The sequence below is a fragment of the Mauremys reevesii genome, linkage group 1 (assembly GCF_016161935.1).
Source record: "Mauremys reevesii isolate NIE-2019 linkage group 1, ASM1616193v1, whole genome shotgun sequence".
Taxonomy (NCBI): Eukaryota; Metazoa; Chordata; order Testudines; family Geoemydidae; genus Mauremys; species Mauremys reevesii.
Genome location: NC_052623.1, coordinates 270,146,757 through 270,158,364, shown reverse-complemented (window position 1 = coordinate 270,158,364; position 11,608 = coordinate 270,146,757). Strand labels below are relative to the sequence as shown.

Genomic DNA, 11,608 nt, shown 5'->3' with positions numbered 1-11,608 from the left:
ACCCCAGGCTTGATTTCAATGGGGAATCTAGAAGTGGTCACCCAGTTTTAATCTGCTCATTCACTGCCCCATTTGTGGGTTTGAAAACAATTTAGAATGTGAGCTACTTGAGGCAGGGACCTTATTTGCACCTTTTATTTAGAAGTATTTTATGACTAGCAACATTTGAGAACCTCCACCCAGCTCACCACCACCAAACTGAATGGGTTCAAGGAACTGGGAATAGCTAACAAGGTTTTCTCCTTGTGATATCACCTGTTCTACTTGAGTTCCATATCAGAAGCAATGGAAAGTAATTTCCATCTGATGACAATAGGGCATTTGTATGAAATGAGCAAGTGATCTCACGGTCTGCCTTCTAACAGAAAAGTGTCCATCTCAAAAATACTGTCAGCACAACTAACACCCTTCTGCTGGCTCAGAATTAAGGGCCAGGTCCTGCTCCAATTGACCTCTTATAGAATTTAGTAGGTGCAAAGATGTGGTTTTAAATTGCTTGGTGAGAAATCAGGCACACTGACAAGGCAGGTTGTATGGGAAGTTCTGTCTTGTGAAACACAGGATGGTAGTCCCCAGAACGGTCACTAACACTACATTGACTAATAAAAGCCCAGTTGGCTTCCCTTTGAAGAGGATCACACCCCGTTCACAATCATTCATGAATACAAGACAAAGTTAGATGGGATGTTCCAACAATATTTTATTTAAGAGTATACAATATGGCAGCATTAAGATTAAAGCAAAAAACAAGACATATGTATAACTGATTTACATAATTCCTAAAACAGACCCACTAACAAGAGGAGCCAATTATGTTGGTGACAGAATGGTAAACTTGGTGACCATCTTTCTTTAGTGCCCATACCTGAAAATACAAACATTTGTTATGTTACCATGCTTGTTATTTTTATATTGAATACCAATGTTGATTTTTTGGCACCAGCTTTACTCTCATGATAACATTTAATCCAATTAACATGCAACATACAAATATATATTTCAACCTCAGCAGAAACAGCAAAAGCAAAGGTACCTATTTAACTTTTTCCTTAAATCTCCAGACATTAGTGATTAATTGGGGGAGACTAAACAGCTCATCATTTCATGGACTTGTGACCCTATCATCCTAATCCTTTGCCCAAACTCCACTTCTCAGGTCTGTCCTTGGTGTAGAGAGGCTGGAGCATGTCATTACCCCTTATACATTACTAGGCATGTGTAAAATGTAAGCCAGTTCATGTCTCATACTGGTACCTAGGCATCTTAGTCACTAGCCAAACAGAATAGCTGCCCCATGGGTCCAGCTTTCAATTATGGCTGCCTTAAGATGTTCAAATCCTGCACTTTGGTACTGAAGTTGTCACAGAAGCAGCCATTTACACAACTGCGTACAATTAATGCCCAAATATGGGACTGAGAAATTTTAACACTCCTGCTTTAGAAGTCAGGACTCAGTTTAAAGAGAATGCTCTTTTTAAAAAATCAGTGTGAATCTGTAGCTAGCAAAGTAAGTGGTTAATGGATAAAGGATTCAGTTAAACCAGGCACAGAGTGGGGCAGGTGCTAAGTAAGCTTCTTGATACCATTTTCAGCTTACTTCATCTCAAACCCAATCTGTACCCCCACATAAATAGGTCAATGCCCCTCAATTCTAATCAGCAGCTTCTCTGGCTATTCTAATGATGGGTCTTTTAGGCAAGGCTATCAGTCTGGCTCATTTACTTGGTGGTTGTGCACCGCAAGCAAACGTCCACCAAGCCAAGACAGCTAAGTTAGTTTTCTTCATCTGTAACCTTAATAGGGTTTTAAAACAAAACTCAACAATGCAAGGTCAGAGTGACCTGATGCATTTTTTGGCATCTTGACAAACACAATACCCAGGTTTTGGAGCAATGGATTTAACCCAGGTTAGTTTCTGAACCCAAGTCACTCATGTGGGGCTCTGCTATCAGTGAATTTCACTTCTCTATGCTCTCTAGAGAAAATGCTGATGTAGAGCTCCAATTTATAACTGCTCTCACTTACACCAGGACTATCTGGACACCCTTCAGAGCCCATCAACTCTGTTAGCAAAGATCGCTGTACAGTGCCACAGAAAACTCCTCCCAATAGGAACAGAGTATGCTCCCAGACCCAGAAATGAGAAAGATACATGGGTGCTCTATCAGCAAGATCTAGCAGAGATTAACAATGCCTAGCACTCATCACGAGAGCCAATGGGTGGCCATAACATGTTCCATGTTGGGAAAGGCACAGGATACCTACTTTTGGAACTCCCATTCTCTGTTATCCAGCGGACACACCTGGCGAGTCTTAAGCCAACGAGAGATGCAGTGAAAGTGGAAAGCATGCTGAAAGGGAAGGTCCCAGTTACACAGTTTCATAGTTAACTGGATCAAACAATTTGGGTCTCTCTTTTCAATACAGAAACAAACCCTTTGGTCAACAAAACTGACCCTTCACATAGGCTTGTACATCAAGAGAAATCTGTGTGTGGGCATCCAAGTAACATTTTGTTTTCTGATGGTGGGACAACTCCCAGCTATGAGCCTGTCCCTTGAATATTCAGAGATAATCACATCTCAAAATTAAATCCCTACAATATTGCCAAGCAACAAGGTACAGAGGTATCTCTAGCCTTCACCTCTTCCTTTTCTGTATTCTCTTTTCCCAACCTGTCTTGTTGTACACATTCCCAACCCTAATTTTTCTATTTTCCTCTTCCCTTCTTCTAGTCATCTCTCAATGTTCCAGTAAGCATCCAGGGTTTGAAAATTCTTTCCTAGTAAATAACTATGAGACCGTCTTAATGGATTAGCTGACTTTGTCTATTCTGATTTTGAGTAATAGAAAAGAAGGGACCTAATTTTTTGTAATAGCTGGTTAGTGAAAGCAGTTTGTCTTACATTGCAGACACCCCATGCGACAGTACACTCTTCAGAGGTAGCCGATGCCTGGTTAGCTTGACATTCTATACCTGTAGAAAAAGATTAAACACATTCAGAAGTGGGACCCTTTCTACTTGTAACATCAAACAGTCCTCTTTACTACAGTAAACGTGGAAAATACCCAAGCTCGTTGTTTTGTTGGAGTTATTACAAAGAAACAAAGTGTCGGAAATCACTGGGTTTAAGTAAGATTTTTCCAAATGGGGGGGAGGGACTAATCAGTCTTTATTAATGAAGAGTTTTTTCTGTCCACTTTTAGATTTTGGGGGGGGGGGAGGAGGAAACTGTGTAGGAGTACCTATATCATCTGCCAGTGAAATGTGTCTGCTTGCCAAAGTGTAAAGATAAATATTTCTAATTTGGTCATACCAAAGTCTGTTTGACTTTTGAAGGGTTTTTATTTTTGTTAATTATTATTATGGGTTATTGTATCAAATTGTGAGGAAAGATTTAGTTAAGAGGAAGATCTGCTATTCAAGATTCTCTATCTAGGACTGCCCTCTCCCCCTTGTTCAAGGTATTTGGTTTGTAATGATCAGTACTTGTGCAAACTTATTCATGCAGCACAGAGCTTGGCCACATCTTTCATGAAAAGATGTGACTGTGGAAAGTCTTAGGTTCAAAATCTAGGCCATCTCATGAGAAATTCAGAAGAACCAAACACCTGGCTTCTTGTTGCTGACTTTTCAATCTTGACACCAATGGAACTGTGTCCAAATTCTTTAGTAGCTCAAGAAGGTGGAAGGCATTCAGGAAGCTGACAGAGCTTCTGTTACTTTGGAGAATGGCTCACTGGTTTGGAATTTGTCATTTCAATGCCCAGACTCAGTCTTCTATAGTTTGGATTGGGAAGCAGGAGGACATTCTAGGACAGGAACAGAGAAGGCTGCAACAACTTTCCTTGGCCAATTTGTGGGGGGGGGCACATTTAAAAAACAATAATATTTTAATCAAAGTCACTCTTCCTAGGAGCAGAAGGGGGAACCACAGACTTTATTCGGTCATCTATGAGCCAGTGTCCATTCCTAGTAATCTTTGGCCTGCTTTCTTCATGTAGAAGAGTCTTGCCTTTGCATTTCCTGCTTGATACTAATAAGTCAACCTAGGATAATGTAGGTGCTTGGATATCAGCTAGTCTACTTCTTGGGGGTTGGGGACCATTCCAGATAGCCTGTTGATGCAGTGTCTCCATAAGACCTCCTTATGTTGGGGAATCTGACAGAATCCATCCTGAATTTTATCTTCTTAGTGGAACAGTTTAGTCTCTCAAGGTCTAAGATGGCTGAGATTCCACAAGATCTTTTTCTTACTATGGATACTGAATAGATCTCTAAGCACCTAAAGCTCAATCACCCATAGTTATAGGAGGTGAGAAATTACCTTCAGGATGATTGTATGCCAATTTCTCCAGCCTGACAAATGAAGTGAAGGTATATGGAAGAGCCTGATGCTCCACAGAGCATCTGAATTGCACAATCACCCATACATCTCTCCAAAATCAACTGGAACCTACGCCTGAGAAGTAGGATTCTTGCCCTAACCCTATTTCTGCATGGAGGTAAGATGGCTCTAGTCATATTTACTCTTTGGTCTGTACTAGCTTCCTCAGACATTCCAGAGGTAATACCTAGACCCAGAACATGAGTCATCCCTTCTCTGCTACCTTTGCTAGGGGTAAGGATTAAAAGAACTTCTGCTCCTTCCCAGACTTTGAAAAGGAAGGAGAAAATGTTTTGGTATGTCCATAGTATTGGGTATAACCCATCAAGCTTCTCTCTCAACATATTCCACCTGATAATTCTGAGGCACATAGGATTTACTTTGAATAGTTATCCATTTGTCCAGGACTTAAACCAAAGTTTGCACCTGCCCACCAAATTAGCTATCATAGCTCTGTGTGTCCCTCCCCAGCCCGAGTCCATAGTTCCATCGACACAAGCACAGTATAAAGATTTATTTTATTTGTTGTCATTTGTGGCAAACTCTTCCTTAGTGTTGATAGAGATATTTATCCTTGGTTTTAGCCTGTCTGTCTTGTTTTGCTGGCTTGATCTTGATGGCCTCTTTCTTCTTCTTTGCCATTTCAAATATTTCTAGGGAAAGAATCTATCCTGCTTCTCTGGCTTGGGGTTATGATCTTTGCTCCTGAGGAGAAGTCAGAACTTGTGGAAGGTGATTAGGATCTAGAACACTTTTGCCATTTTGAGGTGATCATGGTCATCTACAAAGTTCTGTCTCAGCTGGTGCCTGGCTCAGGTTAATCTGTAGGGATGTGTATGTTTTGAGCTCTGGTGGTCCGCATCATTCAGTATTAGAATTGAGAGGAAGCATAGGGGAAAGCTTCCCTGAGTGTCCAGATCTTCCTCTTGGAAATAAGATGGGCCAAACAGGACATCAGATTCCTTGGCAAATAAAATTACTCACTTTAAAAAACGGAAGTAGGATCCTGGTGCTTTTTCCTTTAGAGGGAGACTGGTGTTGAAAGGAGTTTTGGACTTATTCCTGAAGAACTGTTGATCAGCAAGTATGGTCCATATTGCAGAGTCTCAAACACTTAAGAGGGCAGACCGCTTGAAAAGACATCTCTGGAGGAGCCCAAGCTGGTGTTGGTGGATCAAAGGTCTCTAAACTAGCCATCCAGACTGAACTCCTTCCCTAATAGGTCAAGTCTTGGCAGTCTGGAGGCAATCATAGACATACTCCCATTCTTTAGCTCCCAAGGCAGCATCCTTGGATCACCTCTTGACCTTCTGCTTCTCCACGTATTCAGCTCCACCATGACAGACAAGGAGTTAACAAAGGGAGAGAAGGCACTCCAAGGGTGGCTTCTTTCAGGGACTGAACCCTGAAAATCGCCCCCCCCCCAAAAAAAGCAGGAGAGATATTTGCTGGCTGCTGCCCCAAATTAAACAATAAAAGCAGAGATTATAGTAGATAACCTGAAAGTGCTTAACCACGTCTCTCTGCTAGTGGCAGAGAATCTGAAGTGAAGGCAGAAGGGGTGTGTCAGAGACCTGGAGTCTTGTGGACAAGCATGAGCTATTTGTAGTATTTGAAAGTGCAGCCCAAATGTCTTCCACTAGGACAGTGGTCAGGATCCCACAGTAAACATGTATTTCAGCATTTCTCCATTAAGAGCCCAGCTTTTGTTTCCCACACTATTTTGGCAGCCTTCAGTATTTTAATATGGAAAGAGAAGTAACCTAAGATTCAATTTTCTCCCTAATAGTTGCTGACAGAAAATAAGGCATGGTTCTCCCTTATTTGCAGCTATATTAATGGGCCTCCAAATAAATACGTGTTATGTGTGGCTACCCAGGAGACTTAAAAAAAAAAAGAGTGGCTTCTTTTTGAGCAACAGTATTGTGAAAATACACACTACATGGTATTCTCTTTCCTCCCTGCAAAGTTGACTTCTAGAACTATTCATGACTTCAGCTACTGTACTGTATCAGAAGTCAGACATGGAAGAAACAATCAAGTCAACTAATCAGCTTACTGCTAGTGCAGATCTGTTTCCTACAAAGTTTTCTAGGGCTTCCCCAGTCCAGTTTTTTAAATTTGGCACAGGAAGGGATTCCACTATGCTCTTTGGAAGACTATTCCAGTACTTTATAGATTTCTACTGGGTTTTCTCAATACACCTCTACCTCGATATAACGCTGTTTTAGGTGAAACTGTGTTATATTGAACTTGCTTTGATTCACCGGAGTGCGCAGCCCCGCCCCTCAGAGCACTGCTTTACTGCATTATATCCAAATTCGTGTTCTATCGGGTGGTGTTATATCGAGGTAGCAGTATATTTAGCCTCATTCTTCTGCTCAATGTCATATGATCACTTCTAGTTCTAATCCTTTCTACCATATTTCCTTCCTCCGTTAATGTTTACACCCTCCAAATATTTGTAGACAGTTATGTTCCAGGCTTAGTTAACACATAGTCAAGCTATTCACAATTAGTTTTTAGTCTTCTCAAATTAATCCCTTCAACACCTTAATCATTGTGTCTCTTCTCTGGACTCAGTCCTGTTTGTATATATATTTGTGGTTATGAGATGGCCAAACCCAATACAGTATTGCAGGTGCAGCGTCATCAGAGCTGCACAGAGAGAGGCTTCTTTAATAGCTCAGTGTATGCAGCCCAAGACTGCACTAGTCTTTTTTGCTAGTATATTACATTGCAAATTCGTTATAGGAGGAAGCTGGTAATACTGCATATAATAAGAAATGTCAGGCAATATGAATGATATTTCAGTTGCCTATAAACTTTGCCAAACCTTACTATTTAAGCTGAAATTTTACATGACAGGTGTCTACCTCGGGGTGATTTCTCTCTCCTTGGGGGAAGGAGGGGGCTACTTTTTATATTACGAGATTAAAGATATTGAACAAAGCAAGACCAGCCTCAGAAAAGTGTTCTCATACACCTAGAGTATGCCAAATATTTCTTTGTCCATCTATACTAAGGCAAGGGTGAGCAGTTATATTTTGTGCCTCTGGTACCACTCTCAATTTTGAGAATCTGTTTTTGTACCCATTTTGTAACTCTTTGCAGAATTGATATCAGTGACTGATCTGTGTGTGCATGTACACTTCAAGTTTGAAATTTTCAAAACTGAACTCCAGTTTAATACCCTTCATATGGAGTAAGTGTTTTGATGTTTATTTGTAAAATTAAGCTTATTGTAAGTGTTCCCAGATAAAGCAGAGCAGACATTTAAGGGTAACGTTTGTATTGTTCAAGTATTTATGATTGTTTGGTTTGTCTATTCTATAACAAAACAATCCATGTGCCTCTGGAGAGCCACCACACGATTCCAGTATCAGAGGGGTAGCCGTGTTAGTCTGGATCTGTAAAAGCAGCAAAGAGTCTTGTGGCACCTTATAGACTAACAGATGTTTTGGAGCATGAGCTTTCGTGGGTGAATCCAACGAATGCATCCAACGACGTGGGTATACACCCACGAAAGCTCATGCTCCAAAACATCTGTTAGTCTACAAGGTGCCACAAGACTCTTTGCTGCTTTCACACAATTCCAGATTATAATACCCAGCATGAGGTAGCTAATGCTATCTTCTGTGGAGTGATATCAACTGAAGTTAGTGGTCTGATTGGACTCTTGGTGTGTCAGTAATTGTAGAAGTATTGTGTGTCACAATCTTCACTGGTTTAATGAAACAATCAATAGTCAATTTGGGTTTTCCAATTAGTTCAGTTTATGCATGATTCCTGCCCCCAAATAATCTCACCTCTCCTTTGGCCCCTCATCATTACTCCACCTTGCCACACTTCTTTCCAAATCCCTGCCCAGCCAACATTGGCTCCTGTGTAGCAGCATGATACCAATTCCTCAATTTGTCCCTCTTTTAAAGTGGGGGGAAAGGGAAATGTGGTGGTGAAGAAGGTAAGAGATTGAATCCTAGCCTTTAGACATTACCAAAACACAGGCTTGCTATTTCGGGCTTTGAAAAGAATCTCACTTTAAGAGGTGATTTTGGCTGTGCATCACATCTGTGAGGGAACTGCCATGTCTGAATAGTCATAGTGCCTGTAATTTCCCCCCATTCCATTTACTTACACAGATCCATGATATGGTTCCTGCAAATGGCACAGTTATCAACCACAATGTCCCAGGCCCAGAGAGCTACTGCATTCCACTACAAAGAGAAAGAACAACACATTTTCTGTTGAATTTACAGTATCTGTCAGATGATTCCTTGGCCCTCCTTCCCTGCTGCACTATTCCTGAGATCCCAGCTCTTTAGAGCACAGATGAGGAGATATCCTTGAAAACCCACCACCACCACTCTGGAACAGGTAGAGTTGCTTGGGAGTAATCAGACACTACTGAATCCACCCCAAGACCCAAGCACTTCCTACCAACCCAGGAAACAAGAGGAATTTATTATAGAAGAAATAGACATATAAAACAGACTCTTAGTAAGGAAAGAGGTTTATTTACCTGCATAAGCCAGTCACTCTTAAACAGAAGTCCCTTTATTTTTATTAAAACAAATGCACCTGTTCGTATTTCTGTTCAAGAGACCTGAATCACATATTCAGGTGGGTCTTTGCTCCCTAGCCATATCCTTAGGACTGGTGGAATGGATGGAAAGTGTGCACCTTACTGGAAGTCCAATCCAGATGTCCTGACAAAATAACCACTACTCACTATTGGCAGTAGCCCTACCAATAAGTCACTACTGCGGAACGGAACCAATTACTTGAGACAGTTTATATGTTACCCTGCACTGAAGTCCCTTATTTCAAACACAATGAGCTAGCATAAAGGACTGCAGGGCACATCTGAGGATCCAATATGGGTGTCTGAATACATGGTTTGGGGTGGGGGTGCTGAGAATCCTTCCACTCACCTTTAAGAAGTGCCCCACCCAAAGGGACTCTGGCTTCCATGATCACAAAAAGCCTACAAGAAGAGGGTCTGCTATGCATTTAAAGTGACAATATTTGAAAAAAAATCACAGGATTGGAACTCTTAGCCAAATGATACATAATCATAACAAAGTGCATCCTGTCCCCTTCTCTGCCCCGCAGAAAGATTATTAAATTAGAAGACACTTCTGTAATTACACAGGATACCAGAACTTGCTTGCCTGACACTGTGGGGAGCAACTCTAATTTATATTACTGCAATATAATCAGTCTAGAGATTATTGTCTAACTCCCTTTCCAGTAAGTGACTGTTCACAGTATATATTTTCCTGTATATAAGCAAATCAAGTGATGTTTCCAGCACTTCCTCAGAGTCCATCCTACCAACAAATGTCACCATTAAGAAGTGTTTCCTGATACTTGTCCTAAATTTCTCCTTACTTGCTCATTATATCTCTTTGTACAAATATACTTTCTCTTCCCCTCTCAGTGTTTTCATGGTGCATAAACTGCAGGCCCAGATTTTTGACCACAGCTACCATTAAAATGTTTTTCTAAACTGAGAAGTAACAATGTAAGTTTGTAAAAGCTTAACTCAGGAGAGCTGACGTATCCAAGTCACAGCTATTAAATTTAGAGATAAAAGTCAGGATTTTATTGCTTATTTTACTTCTGTTAGGTCAGTAAAGCCACTATAGCTACAGGGGAAGGAAGATGATGATCCAATCAACTACGCTATAGTTAGAGTCTTCAGTTCTGGTGATGTTATATCCATGCCCACTAGGCAAGGCTAGAGTAACCAACAGGCCTGTGACTAGGAGCTCTGACATCATGTGTTGCCAGAGGAGGGCATGTAGGACAAGCTTCACTCAGCATGAGCCAGTCTGACCCACAATCAAATCTTACATACACTACTGGCATGGGGCAGCCACTATTGCTGTCACCAGGTGGTCAAAGGGAGGTTATGAGAGGTCCTGATCACCCTTTTCACTTTTGCCTAGTGGAGGTCTCCATGGGCAAACTTCTCACTGGGTTGAGAGGAGAAGCCTCATCCGCAGGGCCGGCCCTGGGCTGCCAGCCCACTCCTGGCCCTTGACCCTGCGTTTTGGGGTTTGAATGACAGGAGGAAATGAGACAAGACGTCCTTCCTCCTGATGGGCCCCAGCCAGCTTCGAGGCAGAGTCCGGGGTGGGGAAGAGGAGCCAAGGCCACTGGCAGAGGAGCAGGAGCGCTGTCCGGGGACCCTGCGCCACCCCAGGCTAGATCAGCCAGTCAGCAGACCCACCCAGGCGAGGGCTCCACGTCCTGACATCACCAAATTCAGCGGCAGCGAGGCCTCGTCACGGGTGGCTCTGTGTTGGGGCAGAGCCACACCAGAGACCCCAGGCAGCCGGCACGCAGCCGTGTCCCCGGCCAAGCCCCGCAGCATCGCTCCTGACAGAGGCGGCGGAGCCGAAGCGTCGCCCGCCCCATCCGTCCCCACTTGCCACCGCCCAGGCCCCTGTAAGAGAGCGGGCGCCTCCCCGACACAGTCCTGCCCTCCCCGCACGCCGCTGTCACCTGGCAACAACAGCGCGGCTGATTGGCTCCTCCATCCCCCACGTACAGCGACCCCGCCTCAGCCATTGGCCCCAAACTTCGCCAGAAACCCAGAGCCCCGCCCCTGCCTGAGTAGTGCGGAACCGGAGACCCGGCCCTGAAGAGAACAAAACCCGCCCTCCTCGCCCCGCGGTGACCGGCCCGTTCGCCCCTCCCGCAGCGGTTAGGTGGCGCGCTCCGAGACCGGACCTTCTTCACTTCGAAGCGCTTGCTGGCGTTGCTGTTGGCGCCGCTCGGGTGTCCACATCCATCGCTGCCGCCATTTTGAATACACGACTCCAGTCCTTAGTGCAGTGCGCGGGGCTGGGGACGAAGACTCGCGACAGCCTCCCTTTCCTTCTCTCGCCTGTCCTCCCGCAAACAGGTGCGTGCGGAAGGGGGATAAGAGCGATGAAGCGTCACATGACACGGGTCTCTTAAAGGCGCGGGCCAGGGCGGAGCCCAGCGTCAGCCTCCCGCCCTCATGACAGAATTGCGCAACCCAATGGGGAGGGCTGTCGCCCGGCAGCTGCAGCATTTAAAGGGAAACGAGCGAGACTCTGCTCCCGAGCGCCGGAGTCCTGCTGGGGGCCAGCCCTGCTCGCCCGCGGCCCCGTCGTCCGGCGCGCGCGCAGCGCCTAGTCCGCAGCCTGGGCCTGAGGCCAGCAGGCAGGTGCGCGAAGCCTGGC

General features: G+C 44.0%; 1 pseudogene; it reads right to left on the bottom strand.

Annotated features, from left to right (window-relative positions):
• Positions 1-678: 678 nt before the first annotated feature.
• On the bottom strand, positions 679-11,215 carry LOC120395777 (annotated as a pseudogene).
• Between the last annotated feature and the right edge of the window lie 393 nt (positions 11,216-11,608).